Source organism: Tamandua tetradactyla, chromosome 19 (genome assembly GCF_023851605.1).
Source record: "Tamandua tetradactyla isolate mTamTet1 chromosome 19, mTamTet1.pri, whole genome shotgun sequence".
In the NCBI taxonomy this organism is placed as follows: Eukaryota; Metazoa; Chordata; class Mammalia; order Pilosa; family Myrmecophagidae; genus Tamandua; species Tamandua tetradactyla.
Window position 1 is genome coordinate 24,617,248 of NC_135345.1, and position 8,965 is coordinate 24,626,212.

An 8,965-nucleotide genomic window follows, 5' to 3' on the forward strand; every position below is an offset into this window, starting at 1 on the left:
CTCATATAATCAAGACAAATTATTTGAAGTTTCAATATAATGAAAATGGAAAACATGTACTGTGCCCACCTTTCTTGCTTTTAATATTTTTTTCCTTGTGCTTCACAGAATGTCAGAGATTCAGAGTTACAAGTCAAGCTGCATTTTGAGGGGCCACTTTTCACATTTCCTTAAATTTTTAAAAAACAAACCAGAAAATTTAGAAATAGCAAACATTAAAAAAAAAACCTCACACAATCCCATCACTAATTAACTACTGATATTATCTTGCTGTGTTTCTCTATAGTTTTTTCCTCTATGCTTGTTTTACATAGTCATAATCTGGGGTATTTACAATTTTGTATCCTATTTTTATATGTAAATGTTTATCAGACACACCTTTCTATGCTAAGTAATCGTCCACATTTTGATGGAAGATTCCATTGAGTAGCCACACCTTAACTTCTAAACCATGTAACTGAAACAGTTTTCGAATAATTATAAATAAAACAAAATACATAAATAAAATAGTGGTTTAGTCTTTCCCGTAATGCTGGACACTTAGCAAAGTCTTGTGTAGGGTTCAAGTTCTGGCTCTGGACTCTGACCTGATTCCAAGAAGGCTGACCTTGCTAGCTGTGTGACCTTGAACAAGCTGCTTAACCTTTCTGGATTTTAGTTTCTTCATCTATAAAATGTGGATAATGATAGTGCTTCCTGGAAAACCTACTGCAGAGCCTGGACCACGGTGAATGTTCAATAAATGTCATTACTGTCATTACTTTTGTGATCACTTCATTATCTCCATCCACTTCCAAATGTGATTTTGGTGGAATGAGCACTGGAATACGAACCAGAAAGTTTGAGCTCTGGACCGGGATGAGCCATTTGCTTAGTGCTAGTTTTCTTACCTGTAAATGGAGTATTAAGTATCTGTCAAGTCTCTTTCAAAAAGAACTTGGAAAGAGATAGAGAGTGTTATAAATCCCAAGCCTTATGCACAAAAGCACTTTTATCTCATGATGGGGGAAAACTCCATAGCTGTGGCTAGTGTTTACCATGCTGCAGGAAAGCTGGGGCAGGTGTGGGGTTCTCCTATACCTCTCTGATTACCAGACCTCATTACAGAGCCGGTTTTGTCACTGACAACAACGCTGGTGGAAAACAATGCTATGCAAAGATCAGCAAAGGCTTTCCCCTGGCAGTCTGTGGCATCTCCTTTCCTATTTGCCTATTCACAGATGGCTCAGAGCCACTTGTTCTGATGTATTAAGGAAACCCATACCTTAGGCTTTTTTTGTTCTTTCTCTATTCATTTAATTTAGATATTCTATCAATGCCATTTGCACCACTCAGGTTAGAGGTTGTCAGCATTTCCCATTTAGGCAGCTATTTCCAGGGGATGGTGATTTGATCACAACATTTGTTCCTGGCAGCACCAGGCCAATCAGCTCAAAAACCTCTTCTACCCACTTAAAAACAACAGCCACACAGCGCTCCTTATGTGACCAATTTAAAATGATGTAGGTGGACAAAAAAACACTGATTTTTTTGAATTCTTGAGAACGGAGGGGGTTGTTTCGACATCAGCATTAAGTTCACATCTGTGGGTCATCTACAGTTCATTCTCGAGCTGCCCGGCCTGATTACAGAAGCTGCCAAATCAGCACTTGGTGCAGCTGCAGACTCGGGTCAAGGCTCCAGGGAAAATGGGTCTGTGGCTCGACGCCCTTCCTCCTCCTCTTCTTTCTTGGCCACTGGAAGATGGAATAAGTGAGAAGCGGAGGTGGGAGTCGGTTTCTTCTTTTCTGGGGAGTTTGCCCAGTGAGGAGGGCAGGCTTAGCAGGGAGCTGGAGCGGGAAGTAGAAGACTTTATTATTAGGAGGCGGGTCCTCTATATTTGCATAGCTTTTATTCTATGGTCTCACCTGTTACTGCCAGAAGCCCAGGTGATAGGCACGGAAGTGATGTGCCAGCTTCATAGACTCATTTCTTCAAGTGCTATTTATTGAGAATAAAAGTGCTCTGCGTCTTGTGCTTCGTCCTTTGCTGGGAATATGGAGTGGAACAAGAACACGATGCTTGTCCCAGGGAGCCAGCAGCCAGGGTGGAAGACAGTCACAAGCCAATGTACAGTAACACATTGTGATTCGAACTCCCGTCAGAAATCAGCAGGTGCTTGGAGAGGCAGAATTTGGACAGACAGGTCAGAGAAGGCCTCTCTGAGGAAGTGATGTTTCACTTGAGAAAGGAAGGCTGAGTTGGAAGTGGAGAGTGATGGAGGGGATACTTCACTGGGAAAATGAGCAGTCAACACCATTTCTTGAGCAATTGGTATGTCCATGTCCATGTTTGTCTGAGCGACATTCAGCAGATGTGAGAATCTGCTATCTATTGGAACTGCCTTAAATTGAAAGGGAGACTTGTGAAAAAGGGGGAATTAGCTAGAACCCAAAGATAGAAGGCACAGGTAGACCACGCAGGGAATGGGCTGGGAAGTGAGGGGTTCTCCCTGCTCCCTCCCTTTGGGATTGAAGTGACCAGCTGCATTTTTAATAGAGTGGAAGTAATCTGCCTGTCTGATCCTCCTTGGAAACAGCCCATGGGAAGATGCAAAGCAGTATGTCCATTTGAGGAAACTCTGAGGACTTGGCATGGTTATTTGGCTGGAGTCTAGGATGTATATGAAGTGGGAAGACGACAGAAGGAGTGAGGCGTAGAAATTATGGTTCTTGGAAGGTGAGCAGGGCCAAACCATAAAGAGCCTGGTCTGCTAACCTAAGGGGTTCACCCTTGTCCCAGAAGGCTAAATGTCTATGAGGGAAAGTAAACAATCAAATAAAGATCACCTGTAGAGGATGAAGGGCAGCTGCAGACTGGGAGACCCAGGAAGGAGGACTTACCTGTTAGAATATTTATCGATTGCTTTGGCCCCCAGCCAAACACCTGGCTGTGCTTTTTCCTTATTTGTTTGGGGGCATTTCTCACCTTAGGAGTATTGATGTGGGATAAAGATGGCTTCCCTCTACGGAAAGAAGAGGTAGATATTTGCTTTCCCAGCATTCCTTGCAGCTGGGGCACAGGCATGTGACCTTCTCTTGGCCAATCAGATGCACCCATGTGCATTGGTGGTGGCAGGTGCCACGAAGGTAGTGGTGCAAACTGTAGTATCCAGGGCACATGGTGGTGGTGTCAGTTTCCTTCTCTGATCAAGTCTGTACCTTGGGGCTGCCATTTTCCCCAGAATCCTAACCTTAAGCTGGTTCTCCATTCCAGGCCTTCTGTACCCTTCACTGACCTTCCCTCAATGGATACATCTTAAGTAACTATATAGCGCAATATCAAACGCAGAAATTTGAGATTGGCACAATGTGTTTTAGTTTTGTCATTTTGTCACAGGTGTAGATTTGTGTAATGACCACCACAATCAAGATAACAGAACTATCTCATTGCCAGAAAGATCTCCCTGGCATTGCCCCTTTATAGCCACCTCCACCTCCACACTATGACCCACTATCCCTAACTCCTGACAACCATTAGTGTATTGTCCATCTCTGTGATTTTGATATTTTGAGAATATTTATACAAATGAGATTATACAGAATGTGCTATTTTAAGACTGACTTTTTTTCATTCAGAATTATGCCTTTGAGATCATTCTAGTCGTGTGTTTCAATAGTTCGTTAGTTTTTATCGTTGAGTAGTATTCCATCATATGGGTTTTGTGGTTTGAAAGGATTATGGACCCCAGGAAAAGCCATGTTTTAATCCTGATCAATTTCATGAAGGCAGCCATTTCTTTTAATCCCCATTCAGCACTGTAGGTTGGAAACTTGATTAGATTATTCCACAGAGGTGTGACTCACCCAACTGTGGATATTAACCTTTGATTAGATGGAAATGTGACTCTACTCATTCCAGATTGGTTTTGATTAGTTAACTGGAATCCTTTAAAAGGGGAAACATTTTGGAGGCAGCAGCAGAGCCATGAGAACCATGAGCGCTCATGCAGCCAGAGATCTTTGGAGATGAAGAATGAAGATGCTCCCGGGGAGCTTCATGAAACAAGAAGTCTGAAGAGAAAGCCAGCAGATGTTACCATGTTCTCCACATGCCCTTCCAGCTGAGAGAGGAATCTTGAACTTTATAGGCCTTTTTTTGAGTGAAGGTAACTTCTTGTTGTTGCCTTAATTTGTACCTTTTAATAGACCTGCTTTAATTTGGACATTCTCATGGCCTTAGAACTGTAAATTGCAACTTAATAAGTTCCCCCTTTTAAAAGCCGTTCGGTTTCTGGTATATCACATTTCAGTAGCTATCAAACTAGGACATAGATGTACCACAGCTTGTTTAGCCAGTCACCTAAAAGTGACATGGTTTCCAGTTTTTGGCTATTACTAATAGTGCAGGCATAAATTTTCATATCCTTGGAATAAATGCTCAAAAATGTAATTGCTTGATCATATGGAAAAGTGTTATGTTTAATTTTTTTTTTTAAGAAACTGACCAACTGTTTTCCAAAGTGACTGTATATTCTATATACTCACCAGCAATGAATGAGAGACTCAGTTTATCTGCAGTCTCCCCAGCATTTGGTATTGCCACTAATTTTAATTTTAGCTCTTCTGATAGGCGTGTATTGATATTCTCAGTGCCATCTTAATTTGCAATTCCCTAATGCATAGTTATGTTGAACATCTTTTCTTGTACTTATTTGTCATCCATATATCCTCTTCAGTGAAATGTCTTTTCATGGCTCTTGCCTACTATCTGATTGAATTGTTTGTTTTCATACTGAGTTTTGCAATTGAGTTCTTTATATTTAGAAATCTAAAACCGAGACCTTTGTCAGATATATGGCTTGCAAATATTTTCTCCTAGTCTGCAGCTTGTCTTTTCATCCTCTTATCAGAGTCTTTCACAGAATGAGTGTTTTTAATTTTGAAGCACAATTTATAGAGTTTTAAAATATGGATCGTGCTTTGGTTCTATGTTTAAGAACTTTTCATCAAACCCTTGGTACTAAAGATTTTTTCCTATATTATCTTCTACAAGTTTTATAGTTTGACATTTCACATTTAAATAAATCTATTATCAATTTTGAGTTAATTTTGTATAGCATGTGAGGTTTACATGAAAGTTCTTTTTTTTTTTTGGCCTGTGAATCTCCAATTGTCCCAGCACCATTTGTTGGAGGCTATCTTTCTATCATTGAATTGCTTTTGCATCTTTGTCAAATATCAGTTGGCCATAATTGTGTGGGGCTATTTCTGAATTCTCTATTCTGTTCCATTAATCTGTGTGCCTGTCTCTCCACAAAATTCCATAGGTTTGGTTACTGTAGCTGTACAGTATGATGTCCTTTATCATAGTGTTCAAAGTATTTTTATGATGAAGTGGTGCTGGATTTTGTCAAATGTATATTCTGTATCAATTGAGATGACTATGTGGGTTTTCTCCCCAATCTTTTAATATGGTGTATTACATTAAGTAATTTTTTTATATTGAAGCTACCATGCATAGCAGGGATAAATCCCATTTGATCATTGTGTGTAATTCTTTTAATATGCTCTTAGATTCAGTTTGCTTGTATTTTGCTGAGAATGTTCACATCTATATCCATAAGAGACATTGTTATATAGTTTTCTTGTGGTATCCTTATTCAGCCTTGGTATGAGAGTGTTGTTAGACTCATAGAGTGAGTTAGAAAGGGTTCCCTTCTCTTCAAATGTTTGGAAGAGTTTGAACAAAACTGGAGTTAAGTGTTCATGGAATGTTTGGTAAAATACCTCTGGGAAGCCATCTGGTCCTGGGCTTTTCTCTGTTGGGAGGTTTTTGATAACTGATTCAATCTCTTTACTAGTAATTGATTTGGTGAGATCTTTTATTTCCTCTTGAGTCATGTAGGTAGTTTATGTGTTTCTAAGAATTTTTTTCATTTCATCCAGCTTATCTATTTTATTGGCATACAGTTGTTCATGGTATCTCTTATAGTCCTTTTTATTTCAGCATGGTAAGTAATGCCCTGCTTTTCGTTTCTGATCATTGTTATTTGTATCCTCCTTCTTTTTGTCTTTGTGAGTCTAGCTAAAGTTTTGCCAATTTTCTTGAGCTTTTCAATGAACCAACTTTTGGTTTTGTTGATTTTATTGTTTTTTTTTCTTTCTTTGTGTGTTTTCTATTTCATTTATCTCTACTGTAATCCTTGTTATTTCCTTCCTTCTTGCTTTGGGTTTTGTTTTCTCTACTTTTTCTAATTCTTCCACTTTTGAGTTAGGACTCCAATTTGAGGTCTTTCTTTTTTTATTTTTTTATTGTGAAAAATAACACATTCAAAAAAGCAATAAATTTCAAAGCAAACTGCAACAATTAGTTGTAGAAGAGATTTCAGAGTTTGATATGGGTTAAAATTCTACAATTTTAGGTTTTTACTTATAGCTGCTCCAAGATACTGGAGACTAAAAGAAATATCAATATAATGATTCAGCAGTCATACTCATTTGTTAAATTTTATCTTCTCTGTTATAACTCCACTTCCTCCTTTGATTTTTCTCCCAATCTTTAAGGGTATTTGGGTTATGTCTTTTCAAGTTTTTCATGTGGGAAAGGGCAGTTGATAATGTGGGATGGGGGATAGAATTAGTTGATATTCTGGAGAGGCTGGCCCCTCTGGATTACAGGACTTATCTAGTCCAGGAACTCACCTAGAGGTTGTAGGTTTCTGGAAAGTAATAATAGTGCATGGAACCTTTGTAGGATCTCAGATAAACCCTAGGTGTTCTTTAGGGTTGGGAGGAATGGTTTTGATTAGGGTTTGGCAAACCATGACAATAGCAATGTCTAACTGAAGCTTGTGTAAGAGTTGCCTCCAGAGTAGCTTCTCAAATCTATTTGAACTCTCTTAGCCACTGATACTTTATTGGTTACAATTCTTTTCCCCTTTTTGGTCAGAAGGCATTATTGACACCCTGGGGCAAGGGCCAGGCTCATCCCTGGGAGTCATATCCCATGTTTCCAGGGAGACTTTCATCCCTGGATGTCATGCCCCACATAGGGGGGAGGGTAATGATTTCATGTGCATAGTTGGACTTAGTTGGTATAGTTGGGCCTATCCCTCAAGGGACTTTGCCAATTCTTTTTAATTATCTACTCAACATACTCTGGGATGTATCCAGGCATTAAATTGAGCTATAAAATTACAAGCCCTCATTCTCATTCTGGGTTTCCTGTGTTTGGGTTGTTTAAATAATCTATCCAGACAGATTGAGTTAGATTATGTGCTACAGAAAGTTTAGATTCTAGACACAATAAACCTCTCTTCCTTTAGTCTCATAGAGTAGGTGAAATTCTAAAATACGGACAATGTCTTTCTCTTCCCTGTATACTGATTTACCTTAGTCCTGACCTGATCGACTTCGCTCTTATCTCTAATTAAAGCCTGATCTCTTTTTCAATTTCTTTAACAGTTGTTGTATGTGACAATGGTGACCTTCAGAACTGCAGAACTCCTACTCTGAGTCTAAAGTGTTACACAAGTACCCAAAGTTCCAGGAAAAAAACAAGTTAAACACATATAGCACAGCCTCCCAATTAGCAATTACTGTTCTGGACTAAATATGACTGCTGTATGAGCTTACAATCTAGGCCCCATTTTTCTTATAAGTATTTTCTAAATGAGACCATACAATATTTGTTCTTTTGTTTCTGGCTTATTTTGCATCACGTAAATGTCCCACAGGTTCATTCACAGTGTTGCATGCCTCATGACTTCGTTCCTTTCTGTAGCAGCACAATATTCAATCGTATGTATACACCATGGTTTGCCATTCTGCCTCTCAGTCAGTGTATCTTTCAGCCACCTTTATCCATTGGGTTTCATGTTTAATGTCCAAAGGCAACAGTTTATCAACACTCCCAATTTTAGGCAATTTTCATTGCTCCCCAGAGAAAAATATCCGACAAACACACCCTCACCAAATAGAAAATCCAAACCTCCCCTTAACTCTTGTCCCTCCCAACCCCATTGTTTACTCCTGGTACTGCTGTGATACTGTTGATGTCTTCCTGTTAAACTTAGCCCATAGCATGCAATAGCAATTTACCCCCATACCCTGAACTTAAACACTCTCTGTACAAGACTCATACCTTTGAAGTAGTTTGTGTAAGAACTTATTTATATTTGTAGTGTTAATCAGTGAGACCCATAGGTCTATACAACCCCTTTCAATCATGTTGACCTTCAATATGGCAATGTTACTTATAGACCTGCTAATGAACTGCCTTCACTTCTATCCATTGCCTTACATTTAAGTTTAACCTCATTAATAAGTTCAACCATCTCTAGCTTCCGTGTATCTCTCCGTGCATTCTGTATTATAAGCCTCTGAGTTTATCTTTACCATGGTCATAAAGGTGGAATCATACAGTATCTACCCTTTTGTGTCTGGCTTATTTCACTAAGCATCATCAAAGTTCGTCCATCTCTTCATGTCCTTCACATCATCATTTTGTCTTACTGCTGCATAATATTCCATCATATGTATATACCACAGTTTGTTCATCCACTCATTTGTTGATGGGCACTTGGATTATTTCTATCTTTTATTGATTGTGAATAATGCTGCTATAAACAGCATTGTGCAAATGTCTGTTTGTGTCACTGCTTTCAGCCCTTCTGGGTGTATATTGAGTAAACCTGGTATTGCCAGGTCATAGGGCAACTTGATGTTTAGTTTTCTAAGGAAACTCCAGACTATCTTCCACAGTAACTGTACCATTATACATTCCCACCAGCAGTGCATGTGTCCCAATTTCTCCACATCCTCTCCAACATTTGTAGTTTCCTGTTTGTTTAATAGCAGCCATTCTTACAGCTGTGAGGTGGTATCTCATGCAGTCTTGATCTGCATTTCTCTTATAGCTAATGAAAATGAGCATCTCTTCATGTGCTTTTAAGCCATCTGTATTTGCTCTTTGGAAAAATGCC

At 39.1% G+C, this 8,965-nt stretch overlaps 1 long non-coding RNA gene across 2 annotated transcripts; it reads right to left on the bottom strand.

Annotated features, from left to right (window-relative positions):
- Window positions 1-308: 308 nt before the first annotated feature.
- Window positions 309-2,997, bottom strand: LOC143663516 (uncharacterized). 2 transcript variants are annotated; one of them, XR_013165984.1, is made up of 3 exons: window positions 2,883-2,997; window positions 1,908-2,383; window positions 309-1,736 (listed from the first exon to the last, which is right to left on the bottom strand). It is a non-coding gene; the product is annotated as an uncharacterized LOC143663516 (long non-coding RNA). The 2 variants fall into 2 exon arrangements; XR_013165983.1 differs by having other exon boundaries at window positions 309-1,829.
- Window positions 2,998-8,965: the final 5,968 nt, after the last annotated feature.